The 27,575-nt window shown below is 38.3% G+C and overlaps 1 protein-coding gene across 5 annotated transcripts in view; it reads left to right on the top strand.

The window, feature by feature from the left end:
- Positions 1–27,575, top strand: part of AGBL1 (AGBL carboxypeptidase 1) — a 774,608-nt gene that overhangs the window by 485,015 nt on the left and 262,018 nt on the right. Inside the window, exon 1 of one of the 5 annotated variants that reach the window (XR_006203337.1) lies at positions 27,269–27,376. The exons of 3 other annotated variants lie outside the window; for them this stretch is intronic. The gene's annotated coding sequence lies outside the window, so the exon portion shown is untranslated. Of the gene's footprint in view, positions 1–27,268; positions 27,377–27,575 lie in introns of those variants that run through there. One more of the 5 variants, XR_006203338.1, reaches the window with a different exon arrangement.

Raw genomic sequence — 27,575 nt, 5'->3', positions numbered from 1 at the left:
GTCTCTTGCCTATGAATCTATAAATACCTGAAAATAAAATAGGCTTCCAGTCCCTGGAAAAGGGTTTCAGTCAAGAAACTTGCTCTTCCTACTCTTTATGTCAATTTCTGCCTATGCAGTCCTTGTCTTTGTTGTTAATTCTAAAAATGGAAGGCAAATAAAAACCTGTGAAATTCTCCCAAATACAAGAGGCAGTTTTTATTCAAAAAGGCTGCAAATAGCTTGGCATGGGTGGCTTAAGTTAATTCAATAGCTTTTCATTAATTTTTGAAGTAGTTCTTGTTCTGTTTATTCTTAATGTTGACTTTGTCTTTGTTGTAACCCTATGAACCCTCATACCATGGCCCTTACAAGGAGCTAGATCTTGGGGTTCAAAGCCACTTCACCTGTAAGAGTTAGTTTACCGGCTGTAAACTGGTAGGGTGAAACCAAACTATGGATTCAATAAAAGCAGTGAGAGGAAGGAAGGAGTGATAAGAAAGGAAAAGAGGGAGGGAGGGAGGAAGGAAGGAAGAAAGAAAGGAGGAATGAAGAAAAGAGAGAAGGAGGAAGGACAGACAAATGGATGGAAGGAAGGAAGGAGGGAAGAAAGAAGGGAAGGAGGGAGGAAACTGCATCACAGGAGAAGAAATCAGGTCATGATATTTAAACCAAGATATCAAGATATCATGGAAAGTTTACATTTTTGGTTTGTAAGATCCTGGATGTAGATCAATCTGATGCAGAAGGAAGAAGTCTGCTTTTAAGTTTCTGAGAACATTTCTGTGTTTTGCTTGATTTCTTTATCCTGGCCAGGTGTCCAACTCCCCTCTCTTAGGAGGGAACCAAGTAAAGAAACCCAGACACATCCACTCCACCCAAGAGGAAATAGTCTATCCTGAGTTTTGGTATCCCACAAGTTCCCATAAAGCCTCACTTCTGTACCCAGCATAGTTTTTCTTAAGTCATGTGGCTTAGATTTCAGGTAGCTCAGTTGTGGGTATTGCTGCTGACAGCCGACTCTGTGCTTCTGGGGAGGTGGCTTACCTTCTTTACTCTGAGGCTTCTTAGCTTCCAAATTATAGCTCTTTAAATTCCTTTTAGCTCTAATATGGTATGTTTATTTTCAAGGCTATAGCCATTGACATCTTCCTATTCCAACATGGGTAGTAAGGTTGCAACTGCAGGGTGGTTGAATTATGCTAAATGGCACAAAGCTGGTATGAGATTGAGTGAAAATTAAATTTTATCTTGATGCCTACTGGATAGATAATAAAGGGACAGAAGCTTAACCATGCACAGGTAACAGAAAGGAGATATAAATATTGATGAGAAAAAAAGACAATAAAATAAAGATAAAAGAAGTATGTTCAAAAGGAGATATCACAAATATTGGGGAAAATTACATCATGGGGAAGGATGTCAAAGTAGTCATCCAACACAAAGTAAGAATCAGGTGCAAGGTGGCCCACTAAAAGGGGGTCTTAAATATTCTTAATAGGAATCACAGCATGTACTGTTTTCTGTTCCCAGAGTTGGATGCTTCAGGAGAAAGGAGACATGGCTCACATCTGCTTGGTCACTTTAATCCTTTTAGATGAGTTTGTCCAACCCAGATCTCAAATATGTCCTAGGAAAGCAAAAAATCTCTTTAGTCATGTGATAGCTCATCCCAGACTTAGCAATTCTATTTGTGGTGAGAGATGAGTCTACTGGAAAATGGAGATAACTTAACATAAGCCAGTATGGTCCTAGGGCAATGGGAATGGAAACTAAATTAGAGCCAATATGTTCATGATGACTTGGTATTCATCATTTTGTTATGTGGCTTTGAATCGGGGAGGCTAACTGGCTCCCTGTGCTTTGCCAATGTGTGACAAAATAAATACAGTGAAGGGTAGAATAGTGATAATAGAATAGCATGTGCCCAGGAGTGTGATGAGGATTTGATATGTATTATCTTAAGTAAGGCAAGTCCTAGGAAGCCAATAGTAGTAGTAGTAATTATCTTATAGATGAATAGAGTCTTAAGATATTGCATGTTTGATAAAGGCCAAGTCACTACTATATAACTGATTCATGATTCAAAAACAGATGACTGAATTCAAATTTCTTCTTTTTCTGTCTGAAATGTATTGAAAATTATTTTTTTTAACCCATAAAGCAGTCTCCAATACAAAGGGGAAAGCTGAAGCCATGAAATTCGATCAATAAATCAACATTCTTAACCAGAGATCTGGCCCCTTTGAGTTCATTGCCAACATCACAGCATCCTCTATAGTGGGGAAGCATCCATCCAGATCAGCCTCAACTTCATTGACCTTTTACCCACTAAACGTTCAAAGCCGTGAAGCACAACCAGCTATTGCAGCTTTGTTGTTGTTCTTGTTCTTCATGTATTTAATTACATGGGAATGACCTAGAGAAATTCAAAGCCACTTCTCCCCGTTCTAAACAAAGGATATGCAATTGTCATTTAGGTCTACCTAATATCAGTGATTGAAGACTTGCCTTACAAAGGATTGATCTAACTCTTGGTAAGGCCTTAGAGAAGTGGAATGGTGTCTGCCTCCTACCAGTGAAGCACCCAGAACTACAGGTGATTTGCAGTCCAGTCTGAGCTATAGTTTACACACTCAGGCATTAGTGTAGTGGGAAAACAGACACCAGGGAATTGAGTGTCCCCATCAGAAAAGCTGTTCATGGAACCACTGATAAGAATAAACAATGCTTATTGATTGCTTAGCATATGCTAAGCACCATTTTAAGTATTTATCCATACAAGAGTTTTTTAATCCCCACAAATAATCCTAAAAGGTAAATATTATTTTGCCTCATTTTATACAGATGAATCTGAGGCACAGAAAGCTTAAATAACTTACCTAAAATTACTTGTAAATGATGGTGTTAACACTGGCATGTTTAACCACTATACCAGTTTTAACCATAGGGTTTTATAAAATCTGATCTCTTGTTTTTAACTGGTTCCTACCTGTATCTGTACTTGTTTACCTTATCAGGAAAACAAGCTGCAGTTTATAAATTCTAAATTTGAATGTTGCATAAAGGAAATGAGAAGCTTATTAAATAATTGGAAAGCCTTGGGGATAAAGGGCAAGGACTCTATGGTCTGTGAACGTTCAATAGCAAAGTTAGGGGCTTTCAAGAGCCCACCCAGAAGCTGCTGGGAATCTCAGGAACTTTCAGGACATGCCCTCTGCAGGATCTGCTGGAGTGCTTCCAAAGAAACTGTTTTCACCTACCCCTGTGGCCTGTAGCCACAAAGAAGGTGGCTAAGACTTGCCTGAATGCTGAAAGCCCCTCAGATATCAGCTGTCCCCACGTTCATCTACTACAAATGCCCACCCTCTCTTCCCTGGAAATAATTGTCTCTCCTCTTCTGTTAACAAATCTGAGTAATAGATTGGTAAAATCTAACCCCAAACCTTGAAGAACCAGAGAGAAATGACAGAATGATGATATGGCTGTACCAGGTAATACTTTTTAGTATAGTCATGAGTGATTCCAAAAAATTGTAATTTGCAAATAGACAAAACTATGGCTTCAAAGCAGAGGTATGACTGCCATCAGAATAAAGCATTAAGCTAAATTAGTTTCACAAGTTCCCATGGAATAGAACAATGGTAATTCTTAAATATGCACGTTTCTGTTGAGCTCCCAATATGTACAGGATGATTACAGTGATTTTAATTTGTGTAATTCTTCACTATTTTCAAGTGTTTCTATCTCTGTTTATAACCACTATGTGAGAGCCCATAGATGGAGCCCAGAATGGTGAGAGGCTAACGTAAGCATACACCTAGGCAGCCAGGTATGCAAAATAACTTCTTGGTATTAGTGACAGATATCTCATACAGAGCTCCCCTACACCCAGGAGAATAGTTGTTACTAACTCCATTGACAATCCCCCAAGTCCTTCCTCTAACTTTTGTTAGCAACAGAAATAAGAATAATGTCCGAGACATTCAATTTCCTGAAGAGGTTAGAATTTATAAAACCAGTACAAGGAGGAACAAAACATTCTAGTATATATATATATATATATATATATATATATATATATATATATATATATATATATCTAGCTAAAGAGAAGGCACACCTCTTGATGTTGCAGGTAATTGATGCTTGAAGAGGGAGGTCTTCTGTGACCCATGGCATGTTTCTTTCTTCTCTGCATAAAGAAGGATGTTGGGGGAGGGGGGAAAGAATGATCTTTAGACCAAGAAGGAGGAAGAGGAAGAGGAGGAAGAGTAAAGGAGGGGGAGGAGGAAAAGGAGAAGAGAATCAAACTTGCCAAGAAAGAACATCTGTGTGTGCGTGTGTCTAATGTATATATGTATATAATATGTATATATTGTATATATAATATGCACATATATATTATATATACCCACAATACTAAATATATATATAAATTTATATATATATAAATTAAATGAGTTCAGGGTTTCTGGATTGGCTGAATTAAAGTGCAATTCTGAAATTATATGCAAATTAGATCCTGTATCTCCTGTCCAAAATCTTCGAGGAGACCTGTTTGCAAACTGAGGTTAGACAAAATATTCTTTCACTGCTCGACACTGAGAAAAGAAGTCAAAGAGGGGAAAGAGTACAGTCTTTTCAATACAGGCAAATGCATGTGATGCAGGTATCAGGAAAGCACAGGTTGTATTATCAAGGGAGGTTTGTTAACTACTTGGAAAACAAACTGGGCATATCTGGGAATTACCACATATTCCTTATTAAAGAAAATGTTCAAGCATTTGATTTTATTATAGCTTTATTGAGGTATCATTGATATACAATTACCCGCACATATTTAAAATATGGAATTTGATGAGTTGTGGCATACAAAAATATGCTCATGAAACCATCACAACAAAAATTGCAGTCATTCCCACCACTTCCCACCATATCCTTGAATCCCTTTGTAATCTGTCCATCACTCAGATGACCACTGATTTGCTTTCTGTCCCTGAAGATTAGTCTGTATTTTTAGAATGTTATGTACAATGGAATTATACAATATGTACTCTTTCCCCTCTTTGACTTCTTTTCAATCAGCATAACAATTTTGAGATTTATACAAGTTCTAATCTGATTTGATTTCATTTTGATATGGTTACTAGCCAGTAGATCAAAGCAATGTAGAATAAATTGTTTACCTTGGCTTTAAACTAGATATTCTGTTTCTTTAACAGCCCGAGGTGGATCAGTCCTAACTTACAATTTCTTCACTAGCTGTTTCCTCTGCCCGGTATGCACTTCCTATAGATCTTGCATAGCTGGCTCCTCTCTGACATTCAAGTCTCAGTTTAAATGTCATAATCTCAGCTTAAATTTCACCATCTCAGCAAGACTTTTCATAACCACCTTGCCTAAAGTAGCATTCCTAGTCCCTACTACCATGACACCTTTAATTTAGTATCATCTGTCTCTCCCAGCTAGAATGTACAATCCATGAGCAAAGGAACTTTATTTGTCTTGTTTAAAGCTATATTCTTAGCACCTAGAACAATGCCTGATGCATAGGAGGTAATCAATAAATAAATGAACAAATAAATCTTTGCCAAGCCTTTCATTTTATGTGTATGGGAAATATGGAGACCTGTGGGCTGAATAATAGCATAATTCAAGGAAGTTGTTATTAGTTGAAGGAATATATTCAGGGTATGCTGATTAATGGGTATTTTTCAACCTGAATAGGAATTTATATTCGTGGCTTTACCTTAAATCCTGTCCCATTCCACAATCGTATGCATTAAAAAAATAAAGCACTTAGTTCTATTTATAGAAATAATGATTATTCCTTTCTGAATGATAGTCAGACTGTGAAGGAGGATGAGGAAGAGGAGGAGGAGGGGGAGGAGGAGAAAGAGAATAGAATCAAACTTGCCAAGAAGGAACAGATTTCAAAGGTGGGAAAGGAGATTTGAAAGGATACCTATTACTTCAAGTGCACATTGTGAATCTATTGCACATAATGATTTATAATTGATATCCTAAAATACATTTACAGATTGAAATGGTGGATGGCATTCAAATGATGAAACTAGATAAAGATGAATACTGCTCACAGAGCTCCCAACCAAGGGCACACCCTGTGGAAGAGTACAAGTTGTCTATGTGGCAGTTGTTGCTGACAGTGAGCTTAATAAGACTCAGTGTGCTACACCTGCCAAAGTGACGATTCAGTGGCTTTGGTAGAAATATAAAATCTAGAATGAGATAGAGAAGTGTTTCCTTCTGCTTTCCCCTTGTCAACACAAAACCTAGAGTATTATAGTACATTCTTGAGCCTCAAAAATGGAAATGCATTCAGTGGCTTGCATGTATAATGATGTGAAGAGTGATGTAAAAGAGTAGTGCACATAATAAATGGTAGAAGGAATGTTAACTGTCTTCAGATAGTTCCCTAATAAAAAGAAATTAAAGCTAGTCCTGGTTTGACTAGAAGTAGGGACCTACTATCTATTAATATCTGACATTGCCTGGTTTGCTCAGGAAGAGCTATCTGATGGTCAGACATGCCCAAAGATAGAATGAGCCCTTACTTCAGGCACATGACTTCAGGCACATACATATTTGTAAAAGGCTTTGTAGGACAGACTTAGGAATGTGAATTGCTACTTGGTTGATAGCATAGTTAGAATCTATACCAACTCTGAGATATAAATTAAAATGTATCATTGTATTAACAAAAAAAAATCCACTCATTTTTATTTAATTAATTTGAAATGAGATTTAGTGCACCTTTTTAAATAGCTGAAACCCTGATTCTTCCCTAAATTCCTTATTGATATGAGTACCCCACTGCAGAGGTAGGTTTGAAGTGTGGCTGCTTGGCAAAGACTTGAGAGATTTGTTTGACTATTTATTTTGTACCATTAGGTGGACAAAGTTTTTGTTTGTTTTAAGGCAGAGAAGAGTAGTTTCAGTAGAGTGTATGGAGGGGATATGGAAGACTTTGGCATATGGAGATCTTAGTTACTACAGAAAAGCATTCTTAGTTCCTCCATTTTCATCTATGAGTGGTTTTACTTAGGTGCTTGCTGAGAGGGTACTGTCCAGCAGCATGGGTGCTGAATTGTAGGGCTCTTCAAGGGAAGTTTTCTTAGCAATGTCATTAGTAATATGAAACGGTGGGTGATAAGGTAAGCTTGTCCAATTTATTTACTTAGGCATTCTATTTTTGAAAATTATTATCTAGGAAAAAACATTATCTATTGCTGTATCTTTCTTTTTTATAGACATTTATTGCGAATTGTAAGAAGTGCAAAATGTAGTAATCCATATTAAGTTGTAGGTTGCATTTTTTTCTAGACAATTTTCTCTATTAACAAGAAGTAGAGACAAAGGAGGAACAAAGACATATTTGTTACGTGATGTGGAAGCAAAACTGTTTCTAAATAATACTGTTGTGTGGTGTATTCCTGGAGGTACTGACAGTTCCTTATAAGGTAAATGAACATTTCAGCTAAAGTTTATAAGCAAAACACAAGGCTAATTACAAAATACTCTTTGTCCCTTAGCAGACTGCAGGGGGCAAGAGTGAGCTTGTGTATGCACTAAGAGCACAGATTTCCCTGGGTGCTATCTTCTCACATGTGTTTTTAAATCTTCCAACTTGTGATTATTATTTTTCAGCACTGAATTAGTGAATCATTTTACATAGTGCCATTATGTAAAATAAAGTGATACTTTGTTTCTCTGCATTGACCAATTACTGGGTGGAGAAAATTAGGCTTCTGAAAGACGCATGTGGGCATAGTTTGGCAGATTACAGGAAAGCCTTGTAAAATGCTCCCAGATGTTTGATGCAAAAGAGGGAAAATGCCAGGAACAAGGAGCAAATTGAGATGGGTTTCAGACATTATACGGCCTATTGAAGTAAAAGCTAAGAAAACAAGTAAGATCATAGACATGACATCCCTCTGGAAGGTCAATAATCATAAAGTCTTACTATATAAAACCTATTTCTCTTTTTCTTTCCCCTTTTTGTCTGAGGCTATTATAGAACATATTGAGGAAAATTATTGGTAATCCTTAATAAATAGCATATTACATATGAACACAAGAATAAATAATTTTGTTATTCAAAAGTTCAAATATCATAACTGGAATCTCTTTCTAACTTCAAAAAGCAAGTAGAGAGCCTGTCCCTCCCTTGGTGTGAAGTTTCTTAAACTTGACTACAGCCAAGACAGATGAAGTAATGGCTGTAAAACTGGCATCCATTGAGTGGCAAAATCATTCTTGAATCAGTCTATATGCTAGCGGCAAACAGCTGGCACATGGCATGGGAGTGATTAAGGAGATTAAATGAAGAGACTGTTCACAAAGGCAAGAGTAAGGTAACCGATAAAGGATACTGAGGCACTCTGGGAAGAGCAATAGTGGGAAGATAACATCATTGTTGTGAGACAGAGTGGTAGAACCAGGGAAAGGTTGCCCTAACCTGTGAAAACTCTATCTACAGAAGAAGGGCTGTCCATTGGAAACTACCTCAGAGAGAATCATGTAGCCACTGCCCAGCACTAGCTTCACAGGGTGGGAAATGGAGGGATCAGTACCACACCTCTTTATCTTACTAACTGCTAATCTCTAGACTATGCCACAGCTTGAACTCATCCGGCAGCCCAAAGCAAAGAATCTTGGTTGATGCAGTTCTTGAGATCAGTTTTCTAAGACACAAAGTAAGGTGGAGAAAAATGAAGAGGAGATCTGGAGGCGAAAATGGAAAGTATGTAGCACATTCCACACTTGAGCTTATTTATTCTTTGAAATATCCCCTCCCTAAAATGATTATTTTTTCATGTTTTTTTATAGATAAGTATGTTGAGATTCAAAATGGGTTAAATAATTTTCCCAAATTTAAATAAGGATTTGTTTGACTTCACACTTCATGGTTTTCCCCTGTACCAAGCTGCTACTTTTCTCTCTAAGGTTTCCAATGATGATCTTTAGGGAAGCTATTCTATAAAAGGAGAAAAATATGTTGTTATATTGCCTTTCGTCCATGTTGACATTTATTCATATATGGTAATGATCATAGTTTTATTTTTTTAAATGTTTATTTATTTTATTTTTGAGAGAGAGAGAGGGAATGAACAGGGGAGGGGCAGAGAGAGAGAGGGAGAGAGGATCCTAAGCAGGCTCCTTGCTGTCAGCTCAGAGCCCAATGTGAGGCTTGAATTCACGAACTGTGAGATCATGACCTGAGCTGAAATCAAGAGCTGAATGCTTAACCGACTGAGCCACCCAGGATCCGAGACCAACAGGAGTAATTCATCAGAACTTCTTAGGCAAGGAAGCTCAGTCCTATTCTTTATCCTGTGCTTTATCCATTATTGTTAGTTTCTGTGGGATGTCTGAAATAAGCAAGAGGAATTTGAGCCAAAGTTTCTGGGCAAGTCCAGAAATGCGATTCTGGGAACTTGTGCCATTAGCAATATGGATCTTGAAGGCACATTGTGAAGGTTGTAGACAGACCAGTGCCGATAAATTATAGATTTATTGAATATGTTTGTGCTGCTGTATATATAACTTAGACGTCAGAGGACTCCTTTTAGTAAGATGAGATAGATTGTCTATTTTTAAGACTTTTTCAAAAGACTGTAAAACTTTCTTTTAAAATAACAAAGTTGAGGAGGTCAAAAAATTGAATCTTTAAAAGCAGAATGATTAAGTATTGTCAATCTCAGATGACGTACCTTTCATTTTTTGTTTTTACTTTTTTATTTTTTTAGCTTTTATCTTTAAATAATTTCAGCCTTACAAAAAAGCTGCACAAATATCCATATGTATTCATTGAGATTCTTCAAATGCTATTGTTTTATCACATTTGCTTTCTCTCACACACATGCACACACACAGCCCCTCAGGCACCCACTATTAATTTTTTTTCTGAGTTATTGGAGAGTAAGTTGCAGACATAATGCAAACTTACCCTTAAATGTGCAAATATACATTTACTAAAAATTTGTGTATAGGGTATGCCTATATATAATCGCAGTATAATTATAAAAATCAGTGGTAATTAATACTGTAAAAAATCATCTACAGATCTTAGGCAAAATTTCAATTGTTTCAGTAGTGCCTTTTATAACAGAAAGACCAAAAGTCTTGGGCACATGATCCAAGTTAGAATCATAGCTTTCATTTAGTTGTCAAATATCCTGGGTCTTCTTTAATCTAGAATAGTTCCTTGATGTCACTTTATGTTTTATGACCTTTACATTTTTTAAAAAGATTTCAGGCCAGTTATTTTGGAAAATGTCTCTCAATCTGGGTTTTCCTGATGTCATCTCATGATTAAATTTAGGTTATGTACTTTTGGCAAGAATACCACAGAACCAATGTTTCGTCTTAGAGCTTCAGATCAAGAGCCAGGTGATGCGTAATTTTGTCCCATTACTGGTGGTGTTAACTTTGATCACTTGTTTAAGGTGATATCTGCCAAATTTCTACAGAGTTACTATTTTCCCTTTTCAATTAAAGGTATCTTGTGGGAAGATTTTCTGAGACTATAGACAAATGTTCCGTTTTTTATCAAACATTCGCCCACCTATTGGTTTTAGCATCTATTGGTACATTTCTGCCTGAAACAATTATTATAATGGCAGAAACCAAATGGTTATTTTCCAATTCCATTATTCCCTTCACATTGATTAGATGGCACTTTATTTTAAGGAAGAGCTATTCCTTCCTATTTACTCATTCATTCATTCATTCATTCACGTATTCATCTATTTCTCTATGGATTCACAGGTTGCTATTTTTTTCAATGAGTTATAATTAATTCCCATCATTATTCATTTTGATTTCAAATTGTCCAGATTTGGACAGTGGAAATTTCTTCACACTAAATCCTGTGCCCTTTTGGCACCCACCCCCCTCTCCGCCCCAGATCATTGTTTGAGCATGTGTCTATGTTGGGGCACAACAATCAATTTGTTTTGTACTTTCCCTGATTCACCTCTGGAATCATCCATTTTTTCCAAGGATTCCTGGTCCTTTTTAAGGAGATGGTATTTAAAAACTAAAATCTAAGTGTTAGATGTGCACATTACTTATTTAGCAATTTGGACTAATACATACCACACACACATGCACACACAGACACCTTTCTTGAATGGTCTTTCTGTTGACAAAGAATAATTTAAACAACAATATGGAGCCTTTCTTTAGGGAAGTTGTAAACATTTGGCGTTAACACTCTTGAAGTTATAATCAGACACTGCAGTTTTTAGCTGGGGGTAATGAGGACAAAGATAAGTGACACACCAGCGGCACAGGCAAGGACTTTTGCTGCCTTGACATTCCATTCTCTCTTTTTTAATCTTTTAAACTTTTATTTATTTTTGAGAGACAGAGTGAGAGCAGGGGAGGGGTGGAGGGAGAGGGAGACACAGAATCTGAAGCAGGCTCCAGGCTCTGAGCGGTCAGCACAGAGCCTGATGCGGGGCTCGAACTCATGACCTGAGCTGAAATCTGAAGCTTAAGCGACATTGCATCCTCTTGCCTCAAGTACTCCTCATTTTCTTTCATCCCTCATTGTTTCCAGAGAAATTTCTGCATGAGGTTTCATTTATCACCAAGCGACGTGATGTCACTTGATGTCACCAAAATTCAGATTCGAGTTTATGTTAAATTGATTTATCCAAGTGAAAACATTAGTGTTTGAGATGGTGTGTATCAGCCTCCACATACAGTCCCAAGGGAGAGGTAGAATCTGCAGGTTAGGAATCACATGGGGAGCTGTGAGTCTAATCGACCAACCCGCTCCCAGCAGGGGAATAAGGTGCTGGAAGAGCTGTTCCACAATGGGGCCCTGTGCTCTCTCGACAGTGAATTCCAGGTGCAGATTGACACATTAACTGTGTTAAGTAGGTGTCAGCTTTGCATGATTTGCACCCATTACCCACAGTGTTTTTTAATTCTGTGCCTGCTTTGAAAAGCAGATGATGACATTCTGCTAGGGGATTTCAGCTGGCACACTCTTTACAAAGTAAAGAAATAGAGCAATTAGTGCTGAGAAAGGGGAAAAGAGAAGATAGTTTTTCATATTTGGTGCTGTAAGAGAGTGGGGTGTGTGTGTGTGTGTGTGTGTGTGTGTGTGTGTGTGTGTCTGTTGGGAGGTTGTATTGGGAAGAAGAGTTGGAGGATGGAAAGATAAATCATGATTCTGATTCTGTGTGCTCACAGTATTGAACCAAAAGTTATGGAAATTCGGAAAATCCTTCTAAATAGGGTTGGAATCCACAGGGGCCAAGCAGAATTGTGTTGAGCGTGTGCTAAGACATGTGTTGTCAGGAACCTGAGTAAACCAAGATTCGGGGGTGGAAACAGCAAGAGGCTTAGACTCCAGGGTTGAAACTGATTCCATCTCATGAATGGTCCAAAGCAGAGATGGGGGAGGAAAACAAATTGGGAGAACCAGTTAGCATGATATAATACATGTGTCTTTTTCCCTCTTTCTCATTCTTTTTTTTTTGGAATGCCACAAAAAAAAAAAAAAAAAGATCAGCAAATGATCCTATCATTCCTTCCTGCAATCAATAGCTTAAATAAATTCACATATCCAAGTGTATTGGCAAGAGATACAGAAATGTTTAAATAAAGTGACGATTTTGTTTGAAAACTTGTTATAGTAAATAAGCTAGGACAGATATGTAATTAGTATAATAAATAGTACTAACAAGCCATATGTATTATGCATATAATCATTATCCATAGATTAATAAAAATATATTTACTTTTGCCAAGTCCATCAGAACGGAACTGTAGGAAGACAAGTCTCATTTCCTGTTCTGTTCAATGTTGTGCACCTGATCCCTTGAATAGTTCTAACTGCTCAATAGTTCTAGGTGCTCACTGGATACCGAATGGATAGATGAGCCAAAGTGTTTACATGTTTTAATTGTCATTTATTTCCCTCTCCTCCTCTCTGCAAAATTATAATGGACTCTCCTTCCTCCTTTGCCATAAGCTGCTAGCCTCATACTACCGTCACTCTGTGGAACTTCTTTCAGCAGGGATAGTACACTGTGCCAAATTCATTTCCCTCTTTTAACTCCTCAGTATACTTTCCTCTTCGTATTTAGTACAGCTGCTCATGTCTTCCTCTACTTTCAGACTCTCCTATCCCTTGATTTCCTCCCATACTTCTCTTTTCTTTCCTCTCGTTCTTTTTTTTTTTAATTTTTTTTAACGTTTATTTATTTTTGAGACAGAGAGAGACAGAGCATGAATGGGGGAGGGGCAGAGAGAGAGAGGGAGACACAGAATCAGAAGCAGGCTCCAGGCTCTGAGCCATCAGCCCAGAGCCCGATGCGGGGCTCGAACTCACGGACCGTGAGATCGTGACCTGAGCTGAAGTCAAATGCTTAACCGACTGAGCCACCCAGGCGCCCCTCCTCTCGTTCTTCTAAAGTCTGAGTATTCACTAGTATTGCTCGTTTGCTCTTATTTGATTTTTAAAATAAAAATTGTCTATATTTAAGGCATACAACATGATTTGATATGCATATACGTAGTGAAATAATCACTGTAGTCAAGCTAATTAACATATCATCTGCTCACATAGATTTCAGGTGCTATCATACACACACACACACACACACACACACACAGAAATCATTTTCTCTTCTTCATCTGCTGGTGTCTCAAGGAGTTCCTTAGCTGTCCTTTTCCTTTTTTCCTGCCTATTCTTCTGGGGTGCTCACATCAAAATCCACTACTTAGACTATGATCTCTGTGCTTAAAAATATTCCTTCCAAGAAGTAAGTGTAGGCGGGGAAAAATGTTATGTAAGGACTGAGTCCTGGGGGCTCCAACTTATAATGGGCTGAGAGGTAAGGAGAAATTACCAAAGTAGAGCGAGAATTTGTGGCCAGGGCTTTGGAGGAAAATCAGGTGATTGTAGCATCCTAGGAGCCAAGAGAAAGAAGTGTTTCAAGGAGAAACATTAGATGGTCAGTTGGGTAGAGTGGTGCCAGTGGATCAGCATTTCCAACCACAGATATAGTATGTTAGTAAGGTGACCCTATTACAAGTAGTAATAGCATTTTTGTTTCCCTTGTTATATTTTTTAATGCATAGGTACATAGATTGATAGACAGATGGATAAACAGGATTGGATAAAGTTGGTTTGAATATAGGTTTTGCTTCCTATGAACATAGCATGGTGGCAAAAACTTGAACTCTGAAGTCAGGTCACCTGAGTTTAACTCTGGCTCTTTTTATTAGCATATGGTTTTATTTATTTATTTTTTAAGTTTATTCAGAGAGAGAGATAGAATGCGCAAGTGGGAGCAGGTGAAGGGCAGATAGAAAGGGAGAGAGAGACTCCCAAGCAGGCTCCATGTTGTCAGTGCAGAGCCCGATGCGGGGCTTGAGCTCACGAGCCGTGAGATCATGACCTGAGCCAAAATCAACAGTCGGATGCTTAACCAACTAAGCCACCCAGGGTCCACATCATATGGTTTGATTTTAGGTGAGTTATTTACATTAAGTCTCAATTTCCTTATCCACACAATGGGAATAATAATAGTACCTCATTCATAAGGTTGCTCAGGGGATTAGATGTTAAAGTGTATTTAAAGAGCTTAGAATAGTGCCATACGGTAAGCACTCAGTGCCTATTTTTCTGTGAATTTCCCCACTTGTTGAATATGCATTATAAAGGTTCCAGACTCAGAGTTACTGTGAAAATCAAACTAGATTGTCCATGTAAAGTGTTCTGTGCATGGTAAGCTCTCTATACATGTTGACTGAAATACTATTAAATGTGTTCATCATTTGGTTTGAATGAAATGATCCAACCATTCAGTTTATCCTTCAGTTGAACACTGCTAGTGGTTATGGGGAGGCAAGCATTACACAGCTTTAAATTGTTTTATTCTGAGTCATATATTGTTTAATTTACACTCATAACATGCTGCTGGTTGAAGACAGGAAGCATAAGGAGCACTGATGTGCATACATTTTCAATGGATCTTTAAGATGCATTTATCTGATCAAAATTCTCCTAGAACACGTCAAGGTGTCTCTAGTGCTTTCAAAACCAATGTTAAAAAGAGAAAATTTAGTGCTGATTATATCCAATTGGATATTCATTTTTGGGGAATAAACACTATCCTCGCAAACAACGTGTTAGATGAGAAGTGTTTGCAAATAGAATACTGAAACCATCTCTCTTATGTCATATTTTGGAAACAAAGTAAAAAATAAATAAACAAAATATTTTCTAAATATGAAATGCCATAATTCTGCACATTAGGTCTGAAAAGCAATGTTTAATTTCATGGTGTAATTTCAATCTGAAATTAAGTATTAAATAATTCATGTCAGTTATTAAATGGAAAAGTAAAATTTATCTATATGGTTTGTGAATTTTCTCAAAGGTATGATAAATTAACTTCCTATTATAATGTATCATACTTCACTGCCCAAATATAAAATATTGCTTTTACTTCAATCCACTTTTTACCCTCACAATAACAGATTGCAAAATATTTTGGAAAATCTTGAGAATTTTATAAAACTGTAAATGATTATGAAATGAATTCATTAAGAAAGAAAGGCTGAGCAAAGACTTTCTTAATCAATAATCATAGAGGGAGAACTTAGATTCTTAGGCCTGGGCTGTTAATTTGGGGTGGGGGTGGGGAGTTAGAATATAAACCTTTTGAGTTTGATTATCGTTCTCATGCTAATCACTGCTTATGATAATCATTGCTAATTCCCTCCCTTCACCCCAACCTATCTCCTGGAGAACATCCTCTTCAGAAAAGCCTTAAGTTTGTTCTGTAAAACTTTTTGAACATGCTATTAATCATAATTTATTAAGACTCATAATCTATTCTACAATAAAAGGTCATAAAAACTTCAACATATGGTTAACATAGGCAGTTAACACTCATGCCACCCATCCCCCACAGTTAGCAACCCCAAACCAGACTTTTCTCCTTATAATATGAACACATCTCATTGTTTCAAAACTTTCTGGTATATTTTATTATAATCTGTCTTTGAGGATGTCATGCAATGAGAATATTCATTAGAAGCATCCCAACAAGCCCGAATTCAAAGCCAGGCACTTGTCCTAATTTGTTGTGAGACATTAGAAAAATCTACTTAGTTTACTTGACTTTTCTTAACCTCAGTTAGTTGATTTGTAAAATTATATATTTTCCTATGGAGAGGGAAAAAAGGGGATAAGAGTAAAAAATGTAGTCAAGGGGATAAATGAGTAGACACAAAATACAGGGAGCTTCCATGCACCAGTGATGACAATAGGGCATGAACCAAGGACTGTGACTAACTCAACTTTCTCTCCATGCGTTGTAAATCTCTGTGTGCCCATCTCTCTGTCTTTACTAGCTACCTGCTAAAGCCTAGCAGGACACTTCACATGCTGGGTACCTAACATATAGAAGTTCATTTTTCTCCCTCCCTACTCCATATTTCTTCTCACAACACCATATCACCTTTATATCTGTGCACAACACCATAAGCAGGAACAAGATCCACTCCCACCAGTGAATTGAAAAATTGAAATAGGGGCACCTGAGTGGTTCAGTCAGTTAAGTGTCTGATTCTTGATTTTGGTTTAGGTCATCATCTCATGGCTTGTGAGATCAAGCCCCCATGTTGAGCTCTGTGCTGATGGCACTGCAGAGCCTGCTTGGGATTCTCTCCCTCCCTCTCTCTCTCTCTCTGCCCCCCTCCTCCATGCACATGCCCTCCCACTCCCTCTCAAAATAAACAAATAAACTTAAAGACAAATGAAAATAAAAATAAATAAAGATACACAGTAAGTTATTTTTTTCTCAGTGGTGAGGTGGTAATGACTCCCACTTATTCATTTAGAATCATCTCCAGAAGTATTACTTTCCAGCCAAGCAAGGAGGAAATAATACATTTACATGAAAGCACATAGTTCTGTTCTCCTTTTCTACCTGTTCTGCATAGACCAATCATTAAAGTGCACTTAGACACACATACCCACACCCCCATACTCCACACCCTCATAAGCTCTAAACATGATTCACTGTAGGAATGTAACCTGCCTCCTCCAGTACTTTTTTCCATAATTTGGAAAAGGGATGAAAATAAAATGGATGGAACTTATAAGAACCTCATTAAAGTCCCCAGAATTCAATGAAAATCTCTTTTCTGGACTTTCTGTATAAAATTTTGGGGTAACATTGAATCAGGACCATGGTGAACTTCTTCCATGGCAAAAACTACCAGGAAGGATATCGGTGAGATCCTCTGGAAATTTTTCTGGAAATAGAGTCTAAATTGAGGTGTTTTTTTTTTAATGCATATGAATAGCTAGATATGTTTGAAGGGCTATCTTTGATTAGACCATGAATGACTCTTTCTTTGGAAATTGAAGTTGGAGGAGGAGGTGACTAAATGTAGATGGAAGACATAGGCCATGATTCCTTGAGCAACTCAGCTTCAAAAATTTGACCTTCCATTCAATTTTTCCTCTGTCTTCATTCTCCTTTCCCAGTTAATACCTCCATATTTCCAGTTTTCCTTCTTAATATTTTCCATGCTAATCCTTTTAGTGGCAAGGGCACTAACACATGTAGACTGGTATGGACTGAATTGTGTTCCCCCACCCCAAATTCATATATTGAAGTCATAACCCCCAATGTGATTGTATTTGGAGATGGGGCCTTTAAGGAAGTTATTAAGGTTAAATGAGGTAATTAGGGTAGAGTCCTGATCTGATAGGATTGGTGTTCTTCTAAAAGGAAACACCAGAGAAGTTGCTCTCTTTCCATGTACAAACACTTAGGAAAGGCCATATGAGAATACAATGAAAAGGCAGCTGTCTGCAAACCAGAAAGGGAGCCCTCACCAGAAGTGGAGTCCTGTTGGACCTTGATCTTGAACTTTCAGACCTCTAGAACTGTGAGAAAATATATTTCTGTTATTTAAGCCAACTGGTCTGTGATATTCATTATGGAAGTTGGAGCTAAGGCATAGACAAATTATAATACTCCAGAATTAAGGCTATTATATATTGTGCCAGATTTGAATAAATCTTTAAAAAAAGCCTTATGGATGAGGTTTTATTACAGATGAGGACTTGAATTTTGTAAGAGGTTAAATTCTTTTCTCCAAGCACTCAGAGCTAAAGGTGAGAGAACTAGGATTTGAGACCTGCTCTATTTTAATAGTGTGCTTCTTCCACACTAGTGCCAACATTATTACCCAGGGCCATAACCTCCTTGTTTCAGACCCCTGTGTATCCCTACAGATATCCAGCACTCTTGTTAATTTTGTAAACTCATCAAGCCCTAGGGCATACATTTTACTTGGCTTTCACTACTCCAGCTTATTTGGTTCACCTCTAAGACTTGGTTAGCCAAGCCCCAAATCCTTAACCTGTCTTTGAAGATATGTTCAAAATCTGAGCCCGCTTAATTAAAAGGTGTTACTGCTTTTAAACTCATACATCCACTCCCCAGTTCCCCAGACTATACCAAGAATATGCCACATTCAACCTTGTCTTTATGATCTTATCTATGGCATTCCCTTTCCTGGAAAACCTTCCTCTCCTGTCTATATACACAAACTCTCTTCATCATCTGAGGCTAAACTCATTTCAATAGTTTGTATAAAAGTTTTCATATGTTAATCTGTATTGATCCCCTGCTTGAAACTCTTCCAGTTTTAAGGTTTTATTTTTGTTTGATTTTGTGTGTGTGTTTGTGTGTGTGTGTTGCAATGTATTACTTTTTTGCTATTTGCTCATAGATTCTTACATAGTGTCCTACTAAAATGGCATTGGATAAGAATGTAAAGTAATCCCCCCTCACTTACCCATGGTTTTGCTTTCCGTGGTTTCAGTTACCCTCAGTCAACCTCAGTGTGAAAGCAGATGATCTTCCTTCTGATGCATAATCAGAAATTAAGTAGTAGCCTAATGATAGGAGTTTGTTTATTTATTTTGAGGTAGCAGGAGGGGAGAGAGAGAGAGAGAGAGGGAGAGAGAATCCCAAGCAGGCTCCACACTGTCTGCACAGAGCCCAATGCGGGGCTTGATCCCACAAACTGTGAGATCATGACCTGGGCTGAAACCAAGAGTCAAATGCTTAACTGACTGAGGCACCCAGGCACCCTTCATCACATAGGCATTTTATCATCTCACATCATCATAAGAAAAAGGGTGAGTACAACACAATGAGATATTTTGAGAGAGAGAGAATACATTCACATAACTTTTATTATAGTTTATTATTATAATTCTTCAATTTTGTTATTGTTGTTAATCTCTTACTGTGCCTAATTTTTAAATTATACCTTATCATAGGTATATATGTGTAGGGGAAAAAGAGTGTTTGGCACTATCCATGGTTTCAGAATCCACTGGGGATCCCCTGCAGATAAGGGGGGACTACTATACTGTATTATTCTTCTTTAGTGTATTTCATTGCTAAGCCCAATGCTTCAAAGACAAAAAGGGACTCAAAAAATGGTAGATCAGTTTATTGGATTCATGATGGTGGTACTTTCATATGCTCAAAGAAACAAAGAATATCCAATACAGTCTCATCTTTGCTTACCACTAGTACTGGCAAGGGATTATGAATGGACTAGCTGTTGAATGCATAGGAAAACAGCATGGTGTGATGGAAGCCATATAGACTGAGCTTGAATCTTACCTTCATCCACCTCCTCCACACAGGAAGTTACTTGACTTTCTCAGGCACAGTTTCCCTATGTAAAGCTCCCATTATAGAACCTGGCTCATTTGACAAAATACACAGTATCCTTTCCTGATAAAAACTCTCAAGAAAGTAGGGATAGAAGGAACATATCTTAACATAATAAAGGCTATATATGGGAGACCCACAGGTAATATCATCCTCAATGGGGAAAAACTGAGAGCTTTCTCCCTAAGGTCAGGAACACAACAGGGATGTCCACTCTCACAACTGTTGTTCAACATATTACTGGAAGTGCTAGTCTCAGCAATAAGATGACAAAATGATTAAAAGGCATCCAAGTTGGCAAGGAAGAAGTCAAACTTTACTCTTCACAGATGACATGATACCCTATGTGGAAAGCCTGAAAGACTCCACCAAAAAAAGTGCTAGAACTTATACAGGAATTCAGCAAAGTCGCAGGATATAAAATCAACCTACAGAAATTGGTTGCATTTCTGTACACCAATAATGAGGCAGCAGAAAGAGAAATCAAGGAATCAGTCTCGTTTACAATTGCACCAAAACATAAGGTACCTAGGAGTAAAACTAAACAAAGAGGTAAAAGATCTGTATGCTGGAAACTATAGAATTCTTATGAAAGAAATTGAAGAAGACACAAAAAAATGGAAAAACATTCCGTGCTCATAGATTGGAAGAACAAATATTGTTAAAATGTTGATACTACCCAAAGCAATCTACACATTCAATGTAATCCCTATCAAAATAATACCAGCATTCTTCACAGAACAAGAATAAACAATCCTAAGATTTTCCGGATGGCCAACAGGCACATGAAAAGATGTTCAACGTCGCTCCTTATCAGGGAAATACAAATCAAAACCACACTCAGATACCACCTCACGCCAGTCAGAGTGGCCAAAATGAAGAAATCAGGAGACTATAGATGCTGGAGAGGATGTGGAGAAACAGGAACCCTCTTGCACTGTTGGTGGGAATGCAAATTGGTGCAGCCGCTCTGGAAAGCAGTGTGGAGGTTCCTCAGAAAATTAAAAATAGACCTACCCTATGACCCAGCAATAGCACTGCTAGGAATTTATCCAAGGGATACAGGAGTACTGATGCATAGGGGCACCTGTACCCCAATGTTTATAGCGGCACTCTCAACAATAGCCAAATTATGGAAAGAGCCTAAATGTCCATCAACTGATGAATGGATAAAGAAACTGTGGTTTATATACACAATGGAATACTACGTGGCAATGAGAAAAAATGAAATATGGCCTTTTGTAGCAACATGGATGGAACTGGAGAGTGTGATGCTAAGTGAAATAAGCCATACAGAGAAAGACAGATACCATATGGTTTCACTCTTATGTGGATCCTGAGAAACATAACAGAAACCCATGGGGGAGGGGAAGGAAAAAAAAAAAAAAAAAAAAAAAAAAGAGGTTAGAGTGGGAGAGAGCCAAAGCATTAGAGACTGTTAAAAACTGAGAACAAACTGAGGGTTGATGGGGAGTGGGAGGGAGGGCAGGGTGGGAGGGAGGACAGGGTGGGTGATGGGTATTGAGGAGGGCACCTTTTGGGATGAGCACTGGGTGTTGTATGGAAACCAATTTGACAGTAAATTTCATATATTAAAAAATTAAAAAAAAAAAAAAAAACAATCCTAAGATTTGTATGGAACCAGGAAAAACCCTAAGTAGCCAAAGTAATATTGAAAAAGAAAACCAAAATTGGAGGCATCACAATTCTGGACATCTAGCTGTATTACAAAGCTGTAATCATCAAGACAATATGGTACGGCTACAAAAACAGACACATAGATCAACGGAACAGAATAGAGAACCCAGAAATGGACCCACAAATATATGGCCAACTAATTTTCAACAAAGCAGGAAAGAATATCCGATGGGAAAGAGACAGTCTCTTCAGCAAATGGTGTTGGAAAAAATGGACAACATGCAGAATGGACTTGGGCCACTTTCTTACACCAAACACAAAAATAAACTCAAAATGGATGGAAGACCTAATGTGAGACAGGAATCCATCAAAATCCTAGAGGAGAATATAGGCAGCAACCTCTTTGACCTTGGCTGTAGCAAGTTCTTACTAGACATGTCTCTGGAGGCAAGGGAAACAAGAGTAAAAATAAACTATTGTGATCTCATGAAGATAAAAAGCTCTGCACAGTGAAGGAAACAACCAACAAAATTAGAAGGCAGCTGACAGAATAGGAGAAGATGTTTGCGATCACATATCAGGTGAAGATTAATATCCAAAATCTATAAAGAACTTATCCAACTCAACACCTTAAAAACAAATAATCCTGTGAAGAAATGGGCAGAAGACATGAACAGACACTTTTCCAGAGAAGACATCCAAATGGCTAAGAAGCACTTGAAAAAATGTCCAATGTCACTCATTGTCAGTGTAAAAACAAATCAAAACCACAATGAGATACCACCTCACACCTGTCAGAATGGCTAAAATTAACAACTCAAGAAAGAACAGATGTTGGCAAAGATGCAGAGAAAGGGAAACACTTTTGCACTGTTGATGGAATGCAAACTGGTTCAACCACTGTGGAAAATAGTATGGAGTTTCCTCAAAAAAATTAAAAATAAAACTACTCTATGACCCAGCAATTGCGCTAGTAGGTATTTATCCAAAGGATACAAAAATGCTGATTCGAGGGGGCACATGCACCCAAAAAGGAGTCATTCAGAGAAAGACAAATATATGATTTCACTCATATGTGGAACTTAAGAAACAAAACAGATGAACACAGGGGAAGGGAAGGAAAAAATGAGATAAAAACAGAGAGGGAGGCAAACCACAAGAGATCTTAAATACAGAGAACAAACTGAAGGTTGCTGGAGGGGTGTTGGGTTGGGGGGGGATGGGCTAAATGGGTGATGGGTGTTAAAGAGGGCACTTGTTGAGATGAGCACTGGGTGTTATATGTAAGTGATGAATCACTAAATTCTAATTCTGAAGCCGTTACTACGCTATATGTCAACTAACTTGGATTTAAACAAATAAATTTTAAAAAGAACCTGGCTCACAGTAAATGCTAAAGAATCTCCTAATTGCTATTTGTGGCCATTGGTAATCACGGTATAGAGAACCTAGTTACTCCTTCACCCATACTCTTTCTATGTCTGTTGATGCTCCAACTTCTCCCTGCTTCAAAGATGATAGTGATAACTGATTCTAAAACATCGCCAGATTATTGGCCTGGCTTTGAAATGGTGGCAAAAAGAAAAACAAAAAACAAAAACAAACAAACAAAACAACATGGAGGCAGTGTACTTTAGCAAAGGTATTTGTGAACAGAAATATACTGTACAATCACTTTTCATCATACTCATCTTCCCTTACTGAAGCAATGTATTTGCTCAACTGAAAGAGAAAATATGAGACACCCAATCGTACAGATGCATTACAGTGCTTGGAAAGCATACAATTAGACAGAACACCTGGTATCAATGGGTTTCATTTTGGGGTGATGCACCTGATTACAGAATCCATCATTTCAGTTAGTAACACCTATTACGCCTATTTTTAGGAGCGAATTTGGAGGTATGATGTATGAGTGAAGAACTGAAAATAACATCCCATTATTTTTTAAAATAAAGAATGAAGGACTGTGGACCAACGTAGTTCTATTATTTTCAATGGGAGGATAATTTGAGCCAATACTTAGGGCTCTGCTCAGCATTATATTTGGAAAAGTGCAATTTAATTGGTGTGAGACAGCATAGATTCGTGAAAATAAATCATGTCAAACACATTTGATTACTTTTTAACATGAAATTGCTATTGGAATAGATAGAAGAAGAAACAAGTAAATTCAATACCACTGATTTTTTTTAAAGCCACCTGGCACCATTTCTTAGTGGTGTTAAGCATAGAGATAAGTTGTTTCAGGTAGGTTTAGGAGCAAATAGTCAAGTGGCAATAGACAATGGAAACTGGGGTTGAAGATCTAGAAAGAAACATAACAGTTCTTTGGAATGACTGGAAAAGCACCAGATGCCAGAAATGGAGTGCTTCAGAGGCAGGCGGATTCGAGGTCACATATTGGCACTGTCAATTACTGGCTGTGTGACAAGTCACAACCTTTCTGAACTTCAGTTTTCTCATCTCTAAAATAAAGATCATAATAGTTGCCTTTCAGGGCTCTTGAGGGGAGCCAATTGGATGGTTCTTACAGAGTGCACCTTGGGGCCCAACATAGAGCAGGTATCCATGTGATATATCCCACTTAGTTCCAGACTCCTTATGACAAGATGGCTTCTCCTAATCACATAGGACTTTAGGATATTTGGGGAGAGCACTGCTTCAATATCCAGTCGAGACTCTAGATGATATTAAGGTCCAGGCTCTGCTGTGTCCTTGAGCCCTTGGTATCTTCCGTTTCGAGTATTTTTACCTCTCTGTAAACACCTGTTCAAGAGGTCAGCACTGCAAAGCCCAGCTTAGTTCTTTGGAAACAAGAAACTCGAGAAACTTGAAAATCTTTGCCAGAACTGTAAGATAAAAGCTCCAACAAGATCAATGAAAGCTTTTTAGGAAATGACTTCTGGAGTACTCTACACTCCATGGTGAGATACAGCAAGAAGCCTCACGTGTCCACCCTGTCACTCTCCTGTTAATAATTCCCTGCATAGTTTTTATCCTGTCAGAGGCTTTTCTCATTTACTTCCTTTGTGTGCTTGCTTATTCACTGCCTCCTGTCCCAGGGAGGTAGGGAGACCCTATGAGAATAAGATTTTTTTTTCCTATCTTGCTTATTTCTTTGTCCCATGAGTTGTAAGCCCTTAGAGTTCCTAGTCCAGTTTCGATGGCCCACCAGTCAATCCTGCAGGCTACCCACTTTGAACAGCCTACAAAAAACATGGCTATACTCATTCATGTATATATTGCCTAGGGCTCCTTTCCTCCTGTAGTGGTAGAATATGTGGACTGGTAACCCACCAAGTCTAAATATTTATTGTCTGGGACCTTAGAGGAAAAGATCATCCACACCTGGTTTAGAAGGTAACAATTATGTGATGTTCTCACCATCATCATCATCATCATCATCATCATCATCATCATCGTCGTCCACAGTGATAACAACATAGCAGCTCCCAAAATGCCTTCTAGGGATTGGACATTTCAAGTGCTTTTATTTGGTCTCTTACAGTCTTTGCAAGGTGGATCTTATTTCCTCTGCCTTTCAAAAGAGGAAGCTGACACTCATGGAAGTCACTTCTATAAGGACGGGGAGCTCAATCATGCCAGAGCTCAGATTCACCCTCCCTCCCCTCAACCTGTCTGACTCCAAAGCCTTTGATCTTTATACTATTCTAAGCTACTAACATTTTTACCATGGGCATTTTAAGTGACCGTGAGAAAGTCATTTCAATTCTCAGTGTCTCCATTTCCTTTTCCTTCATGGATTGAGGGTAAAAATAATTTAAAAACACAACACAAAACAACAAAACAAACAAAAATAAACAAAAGTGTCCCAGACTGGTTTTAAGTTTGGTTGCCATGAATTATCACTTTCTCTTTATTATGCTTCTTTTTTGCTTTGCTTATTTTTAATGGAAGGGATTAGATAGGTGATGTGCACATTTTTACACTTACCACTGGCATTAAAATAGAGGGAATGTTAAGAAACCAAGATAGAACCATTTCACAGGATAAACTCGGAGATTAGGCAAATGGGCTTCAAAGTGGAATATGAAATTTAATGTGGCTAAGTGATGCACTTGGGTAGAAATGATGCCCAGGCTAAGTACAATTTAAATGGTGCTTAATTAGTTAATATGACAGAGAAGAAAGATCCGTGTGTACTCAGAGAATGCACATTTACATCTTGGGTTCAGTGTGCAGCAGTGATGCAGCGAGCTAATGTGCTGTCAGCTTGTGTTTAGAGGGCCATTCTGTTAGTCATGGGATGCCGGGCCTTTTGTAAGGCACTGATTAGAACACACCAAGGCATCTGGTCCAATTCTGGACTCATTAGGTAACAAAAGAGAAGGGAAGTGTATTTCCAGGAACTAGAAATGACTGCCAAGAGTTGGAAGACTATTTGTTGGTGAAGCTACCAGAAAGAATCAGAGCTGAAGCTGAGCCTCCTGAACAAAAGCTCTAAGGATCAGGTGGGAAGGGGCCTCCTGCCTCACCAGCCTCATCTCATGCTGCAGCCTGGCACTCAGCATATGAATTAAGTCATGTCTGCACCACCAGATTCTAACAGATACTACCCTCCCATGCAAAGAGGGTGCTTATTATAACCCATTTTACAGAAGGTACAATTTCACCCAAGTGTCCTCTCTCCATAGAGAGTGAACTTGTAGACATCAAGGTCTTTATCATCTTTCCATGTGTATAATGGAAGGTACAATTCCACCCAAGTGTCTTCTTTCCACTGGAAAGTCAGCTTGTTGACGTCAAGGTCTTTATCGGCTTTCCATGTGCGTAATGGGCGCCTTACACTTCCCTTCCTGCCACAGAATCTTAGTTTTGCCCTTTGCTTTCTCCTTTTCTTCCTCCTAAGGAAGGAGAGGAGCTAAGTATAGCTACATCATTAATTATGAAAGAGACCGGGGAAGGACAAAGATAGAAAATTCAGGCAGCATGTTTATAGAGTTTTATTGGGGACAAAATGTTGGGGGTGAAGGGGGGGAAGAGAGCACTGGAACAAGAGGGAAGTGTGATGAGGCATTGAGTGGTTTACGAGTGGGAACTTCTTAATTTCTCAACTATATAATTGCCTGTGTTAAGTTGCTTTTTGCTTAATTATGGCTACTGAACTGCATTCCTTTAAACATGATCCCACTCTTGGTCCAGACTTCATGGATTATTCGAATTGTAAGCAGTACAGTGAATGGTACATATCCCCCATGCCCAATAAGGTACTGGACAAGGTGTAGAGATCAATGGATGTTTTGAGTAAATGAATAAGAGGGAGAGCACAGTGCTGCTAACTGCAGGAAGCCTGACAGAAAACAGAACTGTGCTCTAGCACTTTCCCAAGTATTTCAGGTAAGCATAATAAATTATCTGGGGAACCCTAAAGCACTGCTCCTTCAGGGTGCATAGCTCACCTGGACATGATTCGGGAGCTCATTCAGCTCTATAACAAGAGATAAAACTAAGGCGAATGGGGTAGAAGATGAATTTTCTCTTCTTTTTTTTTTTTTTTGAGGTATGGAACTACCAAAAAAAAAATCCACTACAATCACATTAATATGAAAGAGCTATAAAATAGACACAGATCAGTAGAGTTTATTAGTTAACATTTGCCCCAGTTCAGCATGCAATTGTTAGAGCACAGTATGTAATGTTTGTGCATGTATGTTTTTTCCTTGAACACACACGTAAAAGCTGGAGACACGGGCAACAGGAGGGAATGAGCTATGTCAATAGCTGAAGTTTTACTCTTTATGGCAAAAAAAAAATATCTTGAACACTGGTGAGGAGGTACAGGAGTTGTAAATATTACTATGACCTTGGAGGCTCATATAGTGTTGGGGGAGGGGGTGTGTGTAAACACAGAATTAATTATGAGGCAATGGTAAGGGGCCCAAGAAATACAACACAATGTGCCACTGAGCTTCAGAAGAGGGTAAAGACGTACTTCACTGATGACGGAGATGAAGGAGTTCAAGGCTTAGGTAATATTTGAATCAGACCCTCAAGTGCAGTTGAATGTCAGTGGGCTGAAATGAATGGGGAGAAGCAGTGGAAGCAGAAAACAGGATGGGAAGCACAGCACAGGTTCAGAGCCATAATACAGGCAGATTATCTGTGGGAGGTAAGACTGGAAGAGAAGAGTTAAAACGGGGTAAGCTCCTGGGAATTTGGGGCGATGCT

This window comes from Panthera leo, chromosome B3, assembly GCF_018350215.1.
Source record: "Panthera leo isolate Ple1 chromosome B3, P.leo_Ple1_pat1.1, whole genome shotgun sequence".
Lineage (NCBI taxonomy): Eukaryota > Metazoa > Chordata > Mammalia > Carnivora > Felidae > Panthera > Panthera leo.
Note: the sequence above shows the minus strand (reverse complement) of the source record. Positions and strands in the feature narration are given on the sequence as shown.